General features: G+C 36.2%; 1 long non-coding RNA gene across 1 annotated transcript in view; it reads right to left on the reverse strand.

Moving 5' to 3' along the window:
• The window catches only part of LOC108312618, a 23,876-nt gene extending 7,711 nt beyond the window's left edge, over positions 1 to 16,165 (reverse strand). The window contains exons 1-2 of the long non-coding RNA XR_001828716.1: positions 16,072 to 16,165; positions 3,131 to 3,133 (exon numbers count right to left, since the gene is read on the reverse strand). This is a non-coding gene — a long non-coding RNA (uncharacterized LOC108312618). The remainder of the gene's footprint in view (positions 1 to 3,130; positions 3,134 to 16,071) is intronic.
• Positions 16,166 to 16,811: the final 646 nt, after the last annotated feature.

Genomic DNA, 16,811 nt, shown 5'->3' on the forward strand with positions numbered 1-16,811 from the left:
AAAAAAAAAAAAAAAAGGAAAAGGAAAAGAAAAATGTGAATGATCAATGCACTGAAAAGAGATCAGTTCAATATATGAAAATGTCTTCAACTCCATTAATAACAGAGACAAGTAAACTACAATAAGTCATGTTATATACCCAGTAGATTATCAGAGGAGTAAAAATAGAACAGTAATAAGTATTCACAAGAATGCTGTTGGTAGGATTATAATTTGGGGTAATTACTTTAGAAAAAAATTTGACATTATCTTGTAAAGTTGAACACAATCCAGCAACTTAACTCTTAGGTATATATTCTAGAAAAAACAGGAAACATAGACCAGAATACTCATAGAGGCATAGCTTATAATAGCAAAAATAATGGGTATAACCAAAATGTGCAGTAACAGAAGATTAGATGTAATATATTGACACATTGATTTTAAAAGAAATGAACCAAAGCCATAGGCAACAATAGGAATAAAATGTTAAAAACGTAACCTTGAGTGGGAAAAAAGCAGGCCACAGAAGGTTACATAGAGTATGATATTTTATAAAGCTCATAAACAAGGAAAATTGAACAATATATTGTCTAAGGATACCTACAAAAATGGGATTTATTGTTAATACAGACACAAGCAAGGGAAGGATAAATATCAACTTCAGAACAGTTTACCTGGTTGGGATAGAGAAGGGGAGACCCAGAAAAAAAGAAAAGCATCCTTGAGGAATACAGATCATTTCTACAGCAATGGTAATACTAATATTCTATTTAAGTTTCATAGTGGACTCAAGGGTGTTCATTTTATAATTATGCATCAAATCTCACATATATATTGCATGCATTTTTTTGTATTTGATGTTACATAATAAAAATTTGAGGAAAATGTTTCCAAATTCTAAAATCAAATAGGTTGGTCTTACACCTTCATTTCTTGCATTTAAAGCATCAATACTTATGGGGTTTATTTTCATGTATCATAGAAAAGTGATTCTTTATGTTTTTTAAATTAATATATTAGTTTTTTATTGCCTCATAACATATGTGGCAATAAAAACAAACTTCGCAGCCTAAAACAATATCCGTTTATAAGCCCATAACTTTGTAGGTCAGAAACCCAACCGCAGCGTGACTGAGCTCTCTGCTAACCATCTCACAGAGCTGACATCAATGTGTTGGCTGAGCTGCCTTTCTTTCTGGAGGCTATGGCGAAGAATCCATTTCCAACTTCATTGAGGTTTTTGGCAGAACTCAGGGCCATGTGGTTGTAGAACCAAGCTTCACATGTACTGGCGGGTTGTCAGCTAGGGGCCACTTTTGCCTCCTGGAGGCTTCAAAGGAGAATCTCCTTTTGGAATCCTGTCCACACTTCAGATCTGCTTCCAGAAAGAGCTTAGTCCCTTGTAAGGCTTATCTGATTAGGTCAGGTCCACCTTAGTAATCTCCCTAGTTTTAAGGTCAACTGATTTGGGACTTAATTACATCTGCAAAATCCCTTCACAGCAGCAGCTAGATTCATCTTTGACTGAATTATTGGAAGAATGTTTGCCCACACCAGGAACCACAAATCTTGAGAGTCATCTTAAAATTCTGCCTACTACATTTGCCTAATGATCAAGCTTGTTTTATTTAATAATTTCTCCCATTGCCACTTTTTTTTAATGTCACTACCATCATACTGTATATGAGTATATATAGTAAGATCCCATTTCTAGGCCATTAGTACTTTTGTATTGATCAGCTTATCTAATTCTTACAGCATTTTCATGTAATAATTTTAACTATAATATTTATTATATATTTTATTATCTGATATGGCAAGTTTTCCCCAATTCCTTATCCTTTTCTGCGTTTTCAGCTTCTTTGATATTTTATGTTCCCTTCAGTTTAAAAAAATAATAACTAATAAATAATCTTTTGAAATGTTTATTCAAACTATGTATTGTATGGATTTCTGACAAGAAATTTGACAAAAGTGAAAATTTGATTGCAACTAAATTTGGAAACAATTGACATTTGTATTAAACTGAATTCTTTCTGTTGCTGGTGAAAGAAATCCAAGAAAAACTAACTTAATCTTTGTAAATTATATCAACCATTATCTGGCATACAGTCAAAGTATCTGTTTAATTAATAAGTAAGCTATTTTTTCGGTCTCAACTGAAATAATTTCTCATCAGAGAATCTTTTCCTGACATCTTAAGCTGTAGCTCTCCCATCACTTTTCATTCCATTTTCCCTTTCATTTTCATCACAGCCCTTACCTCTACCTAATATTTTCCCATTTTTTATTTGTTTTTAGTCTGTCACCACCCATTAGAACTTAAGCTCTATGAACAAAAGAAGACTTGTCCTGTATGTGTTAGACATTTAATAAATGTGGAAAAAATAAAAACAAAGATGTGAGAATTCACTGGAAGGATGCTGAAGTAGTTCACAAAATGAAAATAAATAAATTAACAAAGTAAGGAGTAGAGTAGCTCTGGAGTGCTCAAGGACTGGCCCCAGGAACTTGGTACCTCCAAACGTTGCTGACTTTGTCTTATAACTGCTTATCTCTCTGGGCTTCATTCTCTGCTACCACAGATTTACTTTCTCCAAAACAGTAGAAAACATAGCTGCCAGGCGTCTAAGATTCACATTCCTTCAGTTCCAAGACCTGAAAACTAGTGGAATGTCTCTGCTAGCTTCCAGTTTTTTTAATCCTGAGAAAGTTTCTGAATGTTTCAGTTTGGTCTGAGCACTCACCTTTTGGTCCAGTTACTCCTGAAAGAGAAATAAAGTATTGCATTTGGCCCAAGATTGGTTATGCACTCACCTCTGCATCCCTAACAAATTTGTATCTACTGGAGCCATCCCATCCATGAACATGATGCATCTCTATTTACTTGAGTTTTCTGTTTATTATGTCTCAACAAAGTTTTTAGTTTTCTATATATTATACTTTCTTTTTAACATTACTCTTAAGTCTACTTGTATTACTATTGTATATTTCATTTTTCCTTTTCTCAGTAATTATTGCTAGCAATAAGGAACATGTACTGAATACTTTCTATATTTTTTCTTGGTTGCCTTTCTAAACTCTCTTATTTAGAATTCCATAATAAAATTTATCCTGCTTTCAAAATTACAGAATAATAAATCTGTACCTTCTGCAGTGATTTTGTAAGACTTTGAATAATTATTCTACCTACTTACAGTCGTCTATAAATTGTTTGCACATTAACACTGTCAAAATTTCACAAACTGTAAAGTGAAATATAAATGAAAGTGACTTTTTAAAGCAAACATTCAAAAACTGATACTTTAAGTAAGTGACCATCTCCCCAAAGTTGTCACCTTGCAAGTCACAGTAAACACTTAGGGGATATATGTCCAGTTCCTGCTCCCTTTACTAAAGACTTCTCCCAAACCCATACCACTTCACCCAAAGTATTGACCTTTGTATTAGGTCAACTCTTTTGCTCAACCATAGTCAATCAGACCAGAGTTGACACTGAGGCAAAGTATACTACTGAACTCTCTCTACCTGGAATTTGTCATTGAGAACCTGAGACAACTAACACACATCAGTTATTGGTAGGTGCTGAGTTTCTGTACTGAGGTCTGGGACTCCATTTTTTGGTCAGCTGTCTCCTCCCCATCATACCCCCTTCCCATATGCATCAAAAAATAGAAAAATTAAACAGGGAGGGGAAACATGTCTACACCAATCCATTCTGGGCTGTATATCAAGTTCCTTGAGATACATCAGTGCACCTATTATAAACAGATACTCAATAAATATTGGTTGAATGAGTGAATAAAGAGTGAATAAATATCATCTTTTCTTCCTACTCTGCTCCATTCCCACCAAAAAAATTCCATTTTCATGAACTTGACCTTGCTAACACTCTTACTACCCACACTTTGCCATCATCATCTACTTCCAGTCTCTGGGCCACGGTTAGTTTGGCCTATTTGTGCTCTAAGTAAAGACACTACGCCCAGGGAACATGGAGAATGGAAATCCAGCATGTTTTTTGCTCTCTTGCTGTGAGCCCTGGCATGTGTCCACACAAAGGGAGCATCTCTCCTAATTTACACAGACTCCATGCAAGTTAACAGAGGCCCTTTCTGGACTGGACTTGTTTCTGTTCTTGAGTTTATCCTTTATACTTTGTTATGTGTTGAATTTTGTACGTTTCTGCCACGTTGGAGTAGGGCGTGCCTCATACTAGAGTAGGACCCTGCTCTAATATGACTGGTGTCTTTATAAGAAGAATACAATGTGAAGACAGAGACACGCAGGAGGAATGTCTTATAATAAACAAAGCAGTTACTGGAGTTACACAACTGCAAGCCAAGGATCTGCAGAGATTCTCGGCAAACCACCAGAAGCTAGGAAGAGGCAAGGTACAGGTTTCAGATGGAGAATGGCCTGATCAAAGCCTTCATTTCTGAGTGCTAGTCTCTAGAACTGTAGAATAATATGTTATTTTAAACCACCCAGTTTGTGGTTCTGTGTTACGGCAGCCCTAGAAACTAATACACATGCCTGATACTGTCTTTATTTGTCAGGTGAGACAGAAAAAACAGAAAGAAAAAAACCAAATACCCTGCCCACCACCAACTTAGCAATTACCTTTTCCCCTGCTTCATCCTTTTTTCTCCTCTAGTTGAATAAAAGACTGCTACTCCAAGGAAGAAACTACAGTGAATTTAAGGTGGTTCTCTCTACACAACCAGTGAGAGTTGATTGGCACCTGAGCTTGCACAAAAAGCATATTGTGGAATCATTTTTTAAGCTGAAAAATTTGACTATGCAGATTCTGTTGCTGCCCACTACATAGAACTATCCTTTCAAAATAAATTCAGAGGTTAGCTACTAATGGCTGTAACAAATACACTTTGGCAAGCTTATGTCTGGGTTCTAAACTCTCAAAAATAGAATCTTCCTGATACAGGAATAAACCTGAAACATTCCATGACAACAAAAACTTTCTTCACCTGTCTGTAAAAGCTTTCCATGTCTGTATCATAAACATTCAGGGAAAGAAAATAACTAGTTAAAACACTATTTTTGAGGCAAGGTCTCACTCTGTCACTGTGGCTGGAATGCAGTAGTGCAATCATGGCTTACTACAGCCTCATCCTCCCAGGCCCAGGAGACACTCCAACCTCAGCTTCCCAGGAAGCTCTGACCACAGACATGTGCTACCACACCTGGGTAATTTTCTAAATAAAATACAAAAATATTAATGGCCAAAGAAACAATGAGATATATTCAGGCCAAGATGTGAATATAGACCTCTTTGGTCCTCCAACAATAGTCTTATACTGACAGAGGTAGGTAGTTCAACAAAGTAAACAAAATGGTAGAACCAAACCATGCCCTTCAGAATGGACATGCCATCACTACAGTTTAAACTTGTATCCATTAACGTCGCTGGATTGCAGAATTACAAAATTCATCACTTAGTAATAAGAAAGCTTTCAGAAAGAACTCAAATCAAGGTTGTTGCAGGCATTACTCAGATGGCCTCATTTCATGAATAGAATTCATAGTGCTCACCCAAATTGCTTTTTATTTTTTCTCTTTGCCATGGAGCTTAATCAAAAAAGGAAGTTATTTATTTATTTATTTATTTATTTCAGAGACAGGATCTCACTCTGTTGCCCAGGCTGCAGTTCAGTGGCACAATCATAGATCAATGTAGCCTTAAACTCCTGGGCTCAAGTGTTCCTTCCCACTTAAACTCCTGGGCTCAAGAGATGCTTCCCAGCGGCTGGGTGGCATGAGCCACTGTGCCTGACCCTTACTAACACTCTTACCACTCACAATAAGTTATTTTTAATAGAATTTACTATCGAATAATAATTGTTTTTAAATGTTTTAGAAAATTGTTGTACAGATACTTTCTAATTCTAGAATGTTTGCAAATCCAAGCTTAAAGCTGGTAGATGTAATAAAACAAGCACAGAAAAAAATCACCTTTGTGGATGAATTTTTCCATGTATTTTAAGCCACGCTTTCTTTTTGAAGTGAGATGGTTGATAAAAATGTATTTTTTACAGCCTTGACAATGTGAAATAGTTTCCATTTAAGTTTGAAAGCAATTGTACTATGAAATCCTAAATTTTTAAGCAAATTATCCTGGTAATATTGAATGGTAATATTTCTTGCTAAAATAATTTTAATCTTCTATGTATTATAAAGATAAAAATTGAATATAGTCACTGAACAACTTTATAAGAGAATGAATACAGAGCAGATAAGGTATACATTCATATATGACTCTGAAACTGTTTGAAACTGTCTCAACTATTTGGGATTTAAAAAAAAAAAAAGGATACACATTTTGAAAATTTCTAGACCCCTCTAAGTGCTCCTTTAAAACAAACAAAAAAAATTATTTCTTTTTATTCACTTTTTTGTTCATTTGCTTATTTATTTGACCATTTATTCAATGTTTGTTTTCTTCAAGGTACTTTTAGGTGCTATTGCTTTATTATTTTATCTACATGGACTTTTGTCTTAAACATATGATCTTTAACAATAACCTGTATTTGCCTGGAAAAATGAAAAAGTAGTATTCCTCTCTGTATTAGTCCTTTCTCACGCTGCTAATAATGATGTACCTGAGACTGGGTAACTTACAGAGGAAAGAGGTTTAATGGGCTCACAGTTCCAAATGGCTTGGGGGCCTCACAATCATGGCAGAAGGTGAAAGAGAAGCAAAGGCACGTCTTACATGGTGGCAGGCAAGAGAGTTTGTACAGGGGAACTCCCATTTATAAAACCATCATATCTCATGAAACTTATTTACTACCACAAGAATAGTATGGGGGAAACTGCTCCCATGATTCAATTATCTCCACCTGGCCCTGTCCTTGACACAGGGGAATTATTATAACTCAAGGTGAGATTTAGGTAGGAACACAGCCAAACCATATCACTCTCCAAAGGAGTCAAGCAAATAATCTAGAGAAAACCATGGTAGTTCACCATAGTCATTGGTAACTGTGTGAGATTATATGATTGGCTCACATTTCTTCCTTCCCTCCCCACAATCCTTGCCAAGGTTCATCATGGGCAGAATAAAAATCCCACTTCATGGACTTTGCCTCAGCTGTGTGACTTGATTTGACCAATGGAATGTTAGCCAATATGATATAAGGAGAGGCTTTGGTGTTTCATGTTGTCTTACTTGCCATTATACAATTCTGCCATCTTCTGATGAGCGCATGCCCTAAGGAGCCATGCAGTAAACCTGACCTGAAACTTGCAGCCATGTCTACCTGAATCTAGAAAACCTTCACAGGTCCATCAAGTTGAGAGAGACAGAGTGAGGACAGAGACAGAAGAGAGAGAGAGAGAGAGAAGAAAGAGAGAGAAGAAAGAGAGAGGAGAAAGAGAGAGGAGAAAGAGAGAGAGAGAGGAGAGAGAGAGAGAGAGAATTTGTTTTGCTGTTATTGTAAGCCACAGAGTTTTGAGAGTTAAGTATTCTATAGCAGAATTGCAGCAATAGCTGACTAATAGTGCCTGAGAGCAAAGCCCTCCACATTCTGGGCCACGAGCTCACCTTAAAGTGTAGATCACTAGTTTAGAAGTTCAGTCTATGAATAGTGTTTCTAACAGTTTTGTATATTACCTCATTGTTAAATATAAAAGGATAACTAAGGGTCACCAATCATTAAACGAAACTGTAAACATGAACATAGAGGATAAGGTAAACAAAGGGAAGGAGATTGAGATACCAGAAGAAACAATTCAGGAAGGAGAAATTAACTTAAAACGAATTTGAATTACTATCCTGAGATATACTTTAAAAGAAAATGTAACAGAAATCAAGAATAAGATGCTATGAAAAATGACAGTCTTTGTGTTACAACATACACATGAATACAAAATATTTAAGTAAATAAAAAAAACAGTAGAATAGTTTGGAACATAAACGAATCTTCCACAATGTAGAGAGAAGGATAGAAATGAGAAATATGAAATAAAAGTAAGAAACAGGGAGTGAATCCTGACGGACAGGAGTAAAAGAAAGGGAGAAATGGAAAATGGAAGGGAAGAAATTTTCAAAAAAATAATAAAGATAATTTCCCAGAGCAGAAATACTGAGTTGTCAAAATGAAAGATCCTTTTAAATACCCCACATAATGAATGAAGAATGACTTAGCTTGCTACATATTATAAAATTTCAGCACATCAAGGATAAAGAAACACTGAGGACTTCCAGATATTTTTTTTAAATGGTTCTTGCTATGGTTCAAATGTGTCTTCCAAAGTTCACGTGTTGGAAACTTAATTTTCCATGAAACAATATTGAGGGGTGGAGCCTTTAAAAGGTGATTAGGTCATGAGGGCTCTGCTTTCCGAAATGGTTCAGTGTGCTTATCTCAGAGGGGGTTTGTTATAAAAGCCAGTTTGTGCTGCCACCCACCCCTCACTCACCACACACATTCTCTTTCCCACATGATGTCTTTCATCATGGGATGATGCAGCAGGAAGTCCCTGGCAAGACACAAGCCGCTTGACCTTGGACTTCTCAGCCTCCAGAACTGTGAGAAACAAATCTCTGAATTTATTCCAGATACAAAAAAATTAATCAGGCATGAAGGCAGAATTTTAAAATTTTAAACGTGAAACCTAAGAAAATTTACTTCTTAGACACCCTTTTCCTGGAAATTTCTGGAGAATATAACCCCACTACATGAAGGAGTAAACCAAGAAAGAGAAAGCATTCACCTGTGGCTCCTATCAGGCACAGTAAGGACAGAAGGTGCTTGTGCCTACCTGCCTAAAAAGTAGCCAGTCCATATTGGAATAGGGAAAAAGAGGACAGCCAGAAGAAGTATCTGGGGAAAGGGGAAATCAGGAGGTTTGCAAGTATCCTTGAAAATGACCTCCAGATTCTGTTAGGATTCATAGTGCAAGCGGACAACAAGGCTATTGGAAACCTAAAGAAAACAAAAAACAAACTACTTGGCTATTCAGTGAACATAGACATTATACATAGATGACTTTTATTGATTGTTGATTTTCAGACCAACCTATAAATAAAGCATAGAAGATTTAAATATGGTTAGAGAATACATCGTAAATGTTATCAAACTTGATGTGAAAGTACAGAAAATGAAAAGTAGAAACTGAGAGGGTGGAAACGAGTGCTAAAAACCCTCATCTTGAGAAATGGAGAATTAAATATATTGTCTGTGGTTGATGAAAACAGGCAATAAAAGTATATTACACACTTCTAAAATTTTAATCACAGTATGGGTTGACCAAGGCTGCCATAACAAAGAACTACAAACTGGGTGGCTAAACAACAGAAATTTATTTTCTCACAGTCCTGGAGGCTAGAAGTCTAAGATTGGCAGAGTTGATTTTATTCTGAGGCCTCTCTTCTTGGCTTTCAGATGTCCCTTCTCTCCATGTGTTTTCATATGTTCCCCCATGCGTGTCTATGTCCTAATCTCCTCTTCTTGTAAGGACACCAGTATTGGATTACAGCCCATCCTAATGGCCTCATTTTAACTTAAGCACCTCTTGAAAAGGCCTATCTCCAAATACAGTGACAATCTGAGGTACTAGGGGTTAGAGCTTCAACATGAATTTTGGGAAGGATGCAGTTCAGCCTATAGCAATCACAAATGTATTTTTAATGTGTTAAGATATGCATATATTAAAAGAGAGGAGGAGGGGAAAATGGATAGCTTGATAATGTCTAACATTGAAATGAAGAAACGGTGGTAAACACATATAGTTTAGAGATATGGCACTAATTGCGGGATGCTACACAGAATTGTATAGGTTTTTAAGGGTAAAACTGAATATGGCAGTACTGACTGACCAGAAGAATAGCCTTTTTTTTTTTGAGATGGAGTTTAACTCCTGTCGCCCAGACTGGAGTGCAATGGTGCAATCTTGGCTCACTGCAACCTCTGCCTCCCAGGTTCCAGCGATTCTTTTGCCTCAGCCTCCCAAGTAGCTGGGATTACAGGCACACGCCACCACACCTAGCTAATTTTTGTATTTTTAGTAGAGATGGGATTTCACCATGTTGGTCAGGCTAGTCTGAACTCCTGACCTCAGGTGATCCACCCACCTCTGTGTCCTAAAGTGCTGGTATTACAGGTGTGAACCACTGCACCCAGCCAAGAATAGCTATAGACATGAACAGTTTAAAAAGTTAAAAGTTGTTTGTTCTGGGAAATAGGATGGCAGCTTGAGAAAAGCAAAAACAGACTATTGTTTTTTCATTGTAAACCACTCTGTATGAGTTTACTTTAAAATCATGTGTATATATTACTTTGATTAAAAATATTTTAGACTTCAATTTAGTAAAATAAAGAAATAAATGTTGCATTTCTCCTTTGCCTTCTCCTCACCCCTGCCCCATTATAGTCATCAGAACAGATAGCGGTAAAGACTTCTAAGTGTTTTCTGTCTCTAGACTCCTCCAACCCATTCTACAACACCCCTAGAGTATTCCGTATCAAACAAAAATATGGCCTGTCACTCCTGCTTAAAATATATCAATGAACCTGCAAAGAACCCTGTGTGATGTTCTTTACCTTGGGGGATAAGATTTTCCAAGACCCGTCCTTTGCCTACCTCTCCATTCTCTTCACTGATCATTCCATTATTACTACTTTATGTCCTCCAAAATGAACTGTTTGGGGTTTTCTCCACTTGTCATGCTGTATCTGCCTTTAGTCTTACATTTATCTGGCTGAAATTCTGTTTCTTCTTCTAAATTCCAACATCCCTTCTCCTCATCCTAATTGCCTTCTTTCAGCTTATTTCCTTCTTCTCCTCCTTTATTCCAAGTTTAATTGGCTTTAGACAAGCTCATTACAAGGCTTGGTTTTCCTCTCTCTTTTGGTGAACTCTTTTCCTTAGCGTTGATTTTTGTTCTCAAACTACATGTAGTGTCAAAATGGTTGTTGATATGGTTTGTCTGTGTCCCCACCCAAATCTCATCTTGAATTGTAAGCTCCCATAATTCCCACATGTTGTGGGAGAGACCTGGTGAAAGATAATCATATCATGAGGACAATTTCCCCCATACTGTTCTCATAGTAGTGAATAAGTCTCACGAGATCTGATGGTTGTATAAGGGCAAACCCTTTTTGCTTGGTTCTCATTCTCTCTTGTCTGCTGCCATGTAAGATGTGTCTGCTGCCTTCCACCATGATTGTGAGGCCTCCCCAACCATGTGGAACTGTAAGTCCATTAAACCTCTTTTTTCTATACAAATTACACAGTCTCAAATATATCTTTATCAACAGCATGAAAATGGACTAATACACTTGTAGCATAGTTAAAAGAAAAGAGGAAGGATCTCTTTCTAAATCTCACTGTGTCTCATTGACCCTGACTAGGTAGCACACCTGTGCTTAAACCAATCTCTATGACCAGGGTGATTAGATGTTCTGATTGGCCAGTCCTGAGCCATCTACTCTAGTTTGCAGTCAGGGGTGGAGTCAATTCCATAGAAAGCAGATAAATTAAGAACAGGAGAGAGGATAGTCTTAAGAAAAAAATAAAACTATTATTTCCAAAAAGAAGGTCTACAAATGCTCTGCAACAAATACTACAGACAAACACCATAAACACAAGAACAAATTCTGTTTACCTCCAAAGACTCAGCACTTGTCATAGTACTTGAACAGCATTGGTGTGAAAATGTTTGTTGAATTTTTATATGTAAAGCGTTGCTTTCTGACAAAAAGATAAGATATGCTTTATGATAAAGTATATATCCTAAATATTGACATTTTAAAATTAAATCACCCAGGTTAAATGAGTGCAAATTGTTTAAGATATGTCTGAAAAATGAACTGAATTTTTATAGTTGGATATAAATTCTAACCATACTAAATTTGCAAAGTAAAATTCTGTCAGGTTTTTATATATACTGTAGTTTTCTTTGAACTGAGAAAGTCATGAAAAATCCATACCAAAGTAGTTGACATTTTGGAGGGCTTTTTATCTTTTTATCTTTCTTAACCTAAGGAATACTTGGAACCCTATGCTTTAATTGAAAATGCTGCTTTGGCAATAAGTTTTACATAATTCTCAAAGTGCCAAAATAAACTCTTGGATCAAGGGGTTTATAACAGAAAAAAAAATCTTTCTTTTTAAATGTAAGGAAAAGTACATCTGAAGATTTATTCTCAAAAGTGAGTGTGTGCAAACCAGACTTCTTTGAGGAATAAAGGTGTGCTAACAAGTATTCTATTGTAGCATTTGAGAGTCCCCCAACAGCGTGACACAACTATTTCATTAGCTGCATGTGGGTAACTTGATTCCTCTCACTCCCTCTATTCTTTGTAGGACCTATTTGGGCAGCCATTTAATGCTAACAAGCCAAATTTTTTCTTCACTTCATCCTGCCAAGTAGTACCATAACTGTCATCAAGACATGATCATCTGTTTCATATTGCTTTTATTCATGCTGAATGAAAGCACCAGTGTGATTTGCCATTTTATTTCAGCTCTTATTCTTGAAAAGTGGAAAACTGAAAAGTAGAAAAGTGGTAAAAGAACACTTCTTTTTGTTCCATTTTCCAAATTATGAGACTGTGAATAACATTGTCCCATGTGGTGAATTGAACCATTTTATTGGAAGAATAAAGATTACTAGAATGAAAAGGGAAGGTTTTTAAGAGGAGAAATTGGTTGAAGGAGGGAGAAAATGAAAACTCTACTTAGTAGTATTTAAGATCTTTCACAGTCCAGAACTGCTCTGCCAAATATAGCCTCTATCCACTGAGATTATGAAATATGGTTAATCTGAGTTGAAATGTACTGTTTTGTGCAATGCATATAAAATTTCAAAGACAATACAGAAAAATATTGTAAAATATCTCATTTTTAACTTTCATATTGCTTGTTTTTAAATGTTTTAGATATAATGTATTAAATAAAATATATTCTTAAATTTAATTTCTCTTTTACTTTTTAAAGGCAGTTACTAGAAAACTTTAAATTCCACATGTGGCTTACATTTGTGTCTTACATTACGTTTCTGTTGAACAGTACTAGTACACAATTTACATGCCAAGATGCTAGAATGTTCAGAGATGAGATATAAAGAGGTTGAAGTCATATTTAACAAGTATGTTCAATGTGATTTTCTGTTTTGAAAGGCTTCTTTGGAGTAATATTTGTCTTTCTGGTAGAGGTCAGCATAAAATAGGTACTTTTTTTCTATAAAGTTGCCAATTGTTTTTGCCTGTTAGGTAGATATATTCCCTTTTTCTGGTAATAGTGCACTGGAACTCTCTCCCTCCTTGATTTTGAGACCCTGTGGTTTGGCTGAGGCTGGCCCATGATTCTAAAGTTAAATGTGTGACTCAGGCATAACCAATCAGAATATTCCACTCCCGTGGCCACAATAATTGACTCAAGAAATTGATAAAGTTTGTCAACTGAATCAGTTCTGTGGTTTTGAGTAACTACAGAAAAAGAGGTGCTGCTAATCTGGGGGATTAAGTTTACAACTGCCCACGTACACCTTTTCTAGCACGTGACCTGAAAATGGAAACAACCAAGAGGAGACAAGGAGAAATAGCTTCTGTTTGAATGCCTAGATCCATTCTGTGACTAAAGCTGCCGCTGGGAATTTTTCAGTTTGTTTGTTTGTTTGTTTTGGGGGTGGGGACAGCGTCTTGCTCTATGGCCCAGACTGGAGTGCAGCGGTGCCATCTCAGCTCACTGTAACAGCCACCTCCCCAGTTCAAGCGATTCTCCTGCCTCAGCCTCCTGAGTATCTGGGATTACAGGTGCGTGCCACCACACCCAACTACTTTTTGTGCTTTTGGTAAAGACAAAATTTCATCATGTTGCCCAGGCTGGTCTCGAACTCCTGGGCTCATGCAATCTACCCACCTTGGCTTCCCAAAGTGCTGGGCTAGATTACAGATGTGAGCCACAGTGCCTGGTCAGAATTTTTCAGTTTAATAAGTGATCTTCTTTGATCAAACAAATTTAATTTAATTTCTGACTTTCACTAAGATGTCTAATTAATATATATATAAATTAACAAACAATTGAGAAACAATCACTTTCATACAAGTCAACAAACATTCTTAGTATTTGTATATGTTCAAGTAACCCCGTTGGGTGCTGTTGGAGGAAGGCACAAGGTTTTATACTGTTCACTCATTCATTCCTGTATCCATTTAGGAAACACTCGCTGATATTCTTTTGTTCCAGGTGCTATCTCAGGCACTGGAGAAGAAAACACAAAAATTAAAGTCACAGATATTGACAATCTTTCTTTTTTCTGAATTACATTAGCAATGTGCCTATTGCTTATTATTCTTGCTCTCCCAAATATTTCAATGTTCAGTTTTCCACAAGTCAAATCTGTTATATAATCTCTGTTTCATTTTGTGCTAGGAAATTCTGTTTGGGATCCTTCCATCACCTTACTTGGTTTTGGACTCGTTAATTTCTGCATCTGTTGTCAGCTCTCATCTGTAACTGCCCTTCTTCCCCTTAGGAATTCCTTGACTTTTCTTGCGTTAGATTCCTGTTTCCTAGATCACTATTCCTCTTTGTTATAAGGAAGCATATCCTCTGGTAGTATCATGAAAAGGGATACAGTATTTGTGAGGTCAATGTTTTGAGAACTTGCAAGCCTGAAAAATCAATTTTGTTCCCACAATTGACTGATAGTTTGACAGGTTTTAGAATTCTAGGATGGATATCATTTTCAGTTATAATTTTGAAGACATTGCTCCATTGTTTTCTGTTGAGAAGCCCAATGCTATTCTGATTTTTGATACATTGCACATCATCTATATTTTCCTCTCTGGAAGTTTTTAGAATCTTCTCATAATTTCTAGAGTCCTGAACTTCCATGATTATATGTCTTGAAGTGAAACTACTTAATCTTGAGGCTCATTCCCCTCAGTTCTGGGAACTTTTCTTTATTATTTCTTTGATAATACTCTTTCCTCAGTTTGCTTTAGTCTCTCTTTCTGAAACCCATGTCAGTCAAACAGTGGGCTTCCTAGGTTGATTGCAAAATTTTCTTATCTCCTATCTTAATATCTTCTTATCTCCTGTCTTCATATTTCTTTAAATACTACTTCAAAGAAATTTCCTCATCGTTATCTCTCAGCACTTTTTAAAATTTTTGTTTTAATTTCACCTGACATATTTTTAATTTCTAAGAGCTCTTTCTTGTTTTCCCATTGTTCTCTCTTTCTATAGCATCTTGTTTCAAAGTAACTCTTTGACAATGCAATATCTTTTCTAATCTTTTTGAAGATGTTAATTATAATTAATTGGAAGTTTTGTTCTATATCTTGCAATATTTCTGTTTTTCTCTGAGTTCCTTTTATCTGTTCGTTTTCGTCTCTCTCTGTCTTGCAAGTTGGATATTTTCCTCAAACGTCAATACATATTTACAAGTAAGGTCCTTAAATGTTTATTGAAAGGTCTGTAGAATGGGTGAGTATTCTAAGACTTTGAGTTTCTCTTGAGAAGGATCCCCAATTTTTTGCTTAAAGGGATAAATCTGGTTATAGGTGTCCCAAGAACAAGGTGGAGGAATTCAGCAAACTTTGACTTAATAATCTGTGTTCACTCTATAATGTTTGCCCTACCCTTATACTATGCTTGGTGTACTCGAATCCATAATCTTTTGGGTCCAACTTTTCCATGGAGTAAATTTCTTGTAGGTGTTAATATAAAAAATGCCTGGCTACATTACGGTGGAGACAAAGTCTGGAGGAGCAGGTGGTTCTCACAGCTCCTTACATAACATTTAAACTAATCCCTAGGCCTTTAGCTCTGACTCTTACCCTTATTTTCTGCTTTACAATTGTTCTATTTACTAAAAACAATAAAAAAACAGAGATCAGAGGAGACCACTGATAGTCAAAATAGTTATAGAGTTTTGATGTGGTTTGGCCCTGTGTCCCCCACCACCCAAATTTCATCTTGAGTTGTAATCCCCATATGTTGAGGGAGGGACTTGTAATCCTCAGGTGTCAAGAGAGGTAAGTGATTGGATTATGAGGGTGATTTTTTTGTTTGTTTGTTTTGTTTAGATAAAGGAAAGAAGTTTAATTGACTCACAGTTCCACATGGCTGTGAAGGCCTCAGGAAACTTACAATCATGGCAGAAGGCGAATGGGAAGCAAGAACCTTCTTCACATGGGAGCAGGAGAGACGAGAGCTTCTCCTCCTGCTCTTCTTCCTCTTTTGGAAGGAGGAACTTCCAAACACTTATAAAACCATAAGATATCATGAGAACTCACTCATTATGAGACCAGCATGAAGGAAACAGCACCCATGATCCAATCACCTCCCTTCCTAGACACGTGGGGATTACAGGTCCCTTCCTCAACACATGGAGATTACAATTTGAGTTGAGATTTGGGTGGGGACACAGAGCCAAACCACATTGTTTTATAGTTAGATTTATTTTTCTTTCAAGTTTCAGGTTTAGAGCTTAATGACTTTAGTACATAAAATCAAGTGGTTTTGTCTATTGAATTTGAAAGCCTGTAATAGGATAATACTGAGTTGTTCTTTACTTTCCATTATTACATAAGGTGATTATTAATTGTAATTTAATCTTATAATTTAAATCTTCAAACATTATATAATTTTGGCTAAGTTAAAAGGTGTTAAAGTTTTACCAACTCTACATTTTCATTCGCATCTCTTTTTTATAAGGAAAACTATGACATAATTTAACTGACTTATTCTTTTCTCTTTATTCACATCTATTCTCCAGGTAGATAATATGGGCCATTATCAGATTTCACAGTCTAAACAAGCCTTCCTTATGGTAATATGTTAAAATGAACTTC

This window comes from Cebus imitator, unplaced genomic scaffold (genome assembly GCF_001604975.1).
Source record: "Cebus imitator isolate Cc_AM_T3 unplaced genomic scaffold, Cebus_imitator-1.0 Scaffold127, whole genome shotgun sequence".
NCBI lineage: Eukaryota > Metazoa > Chordata > Mammalia > Primates > Cebidae > Cebus > Cebus imitator.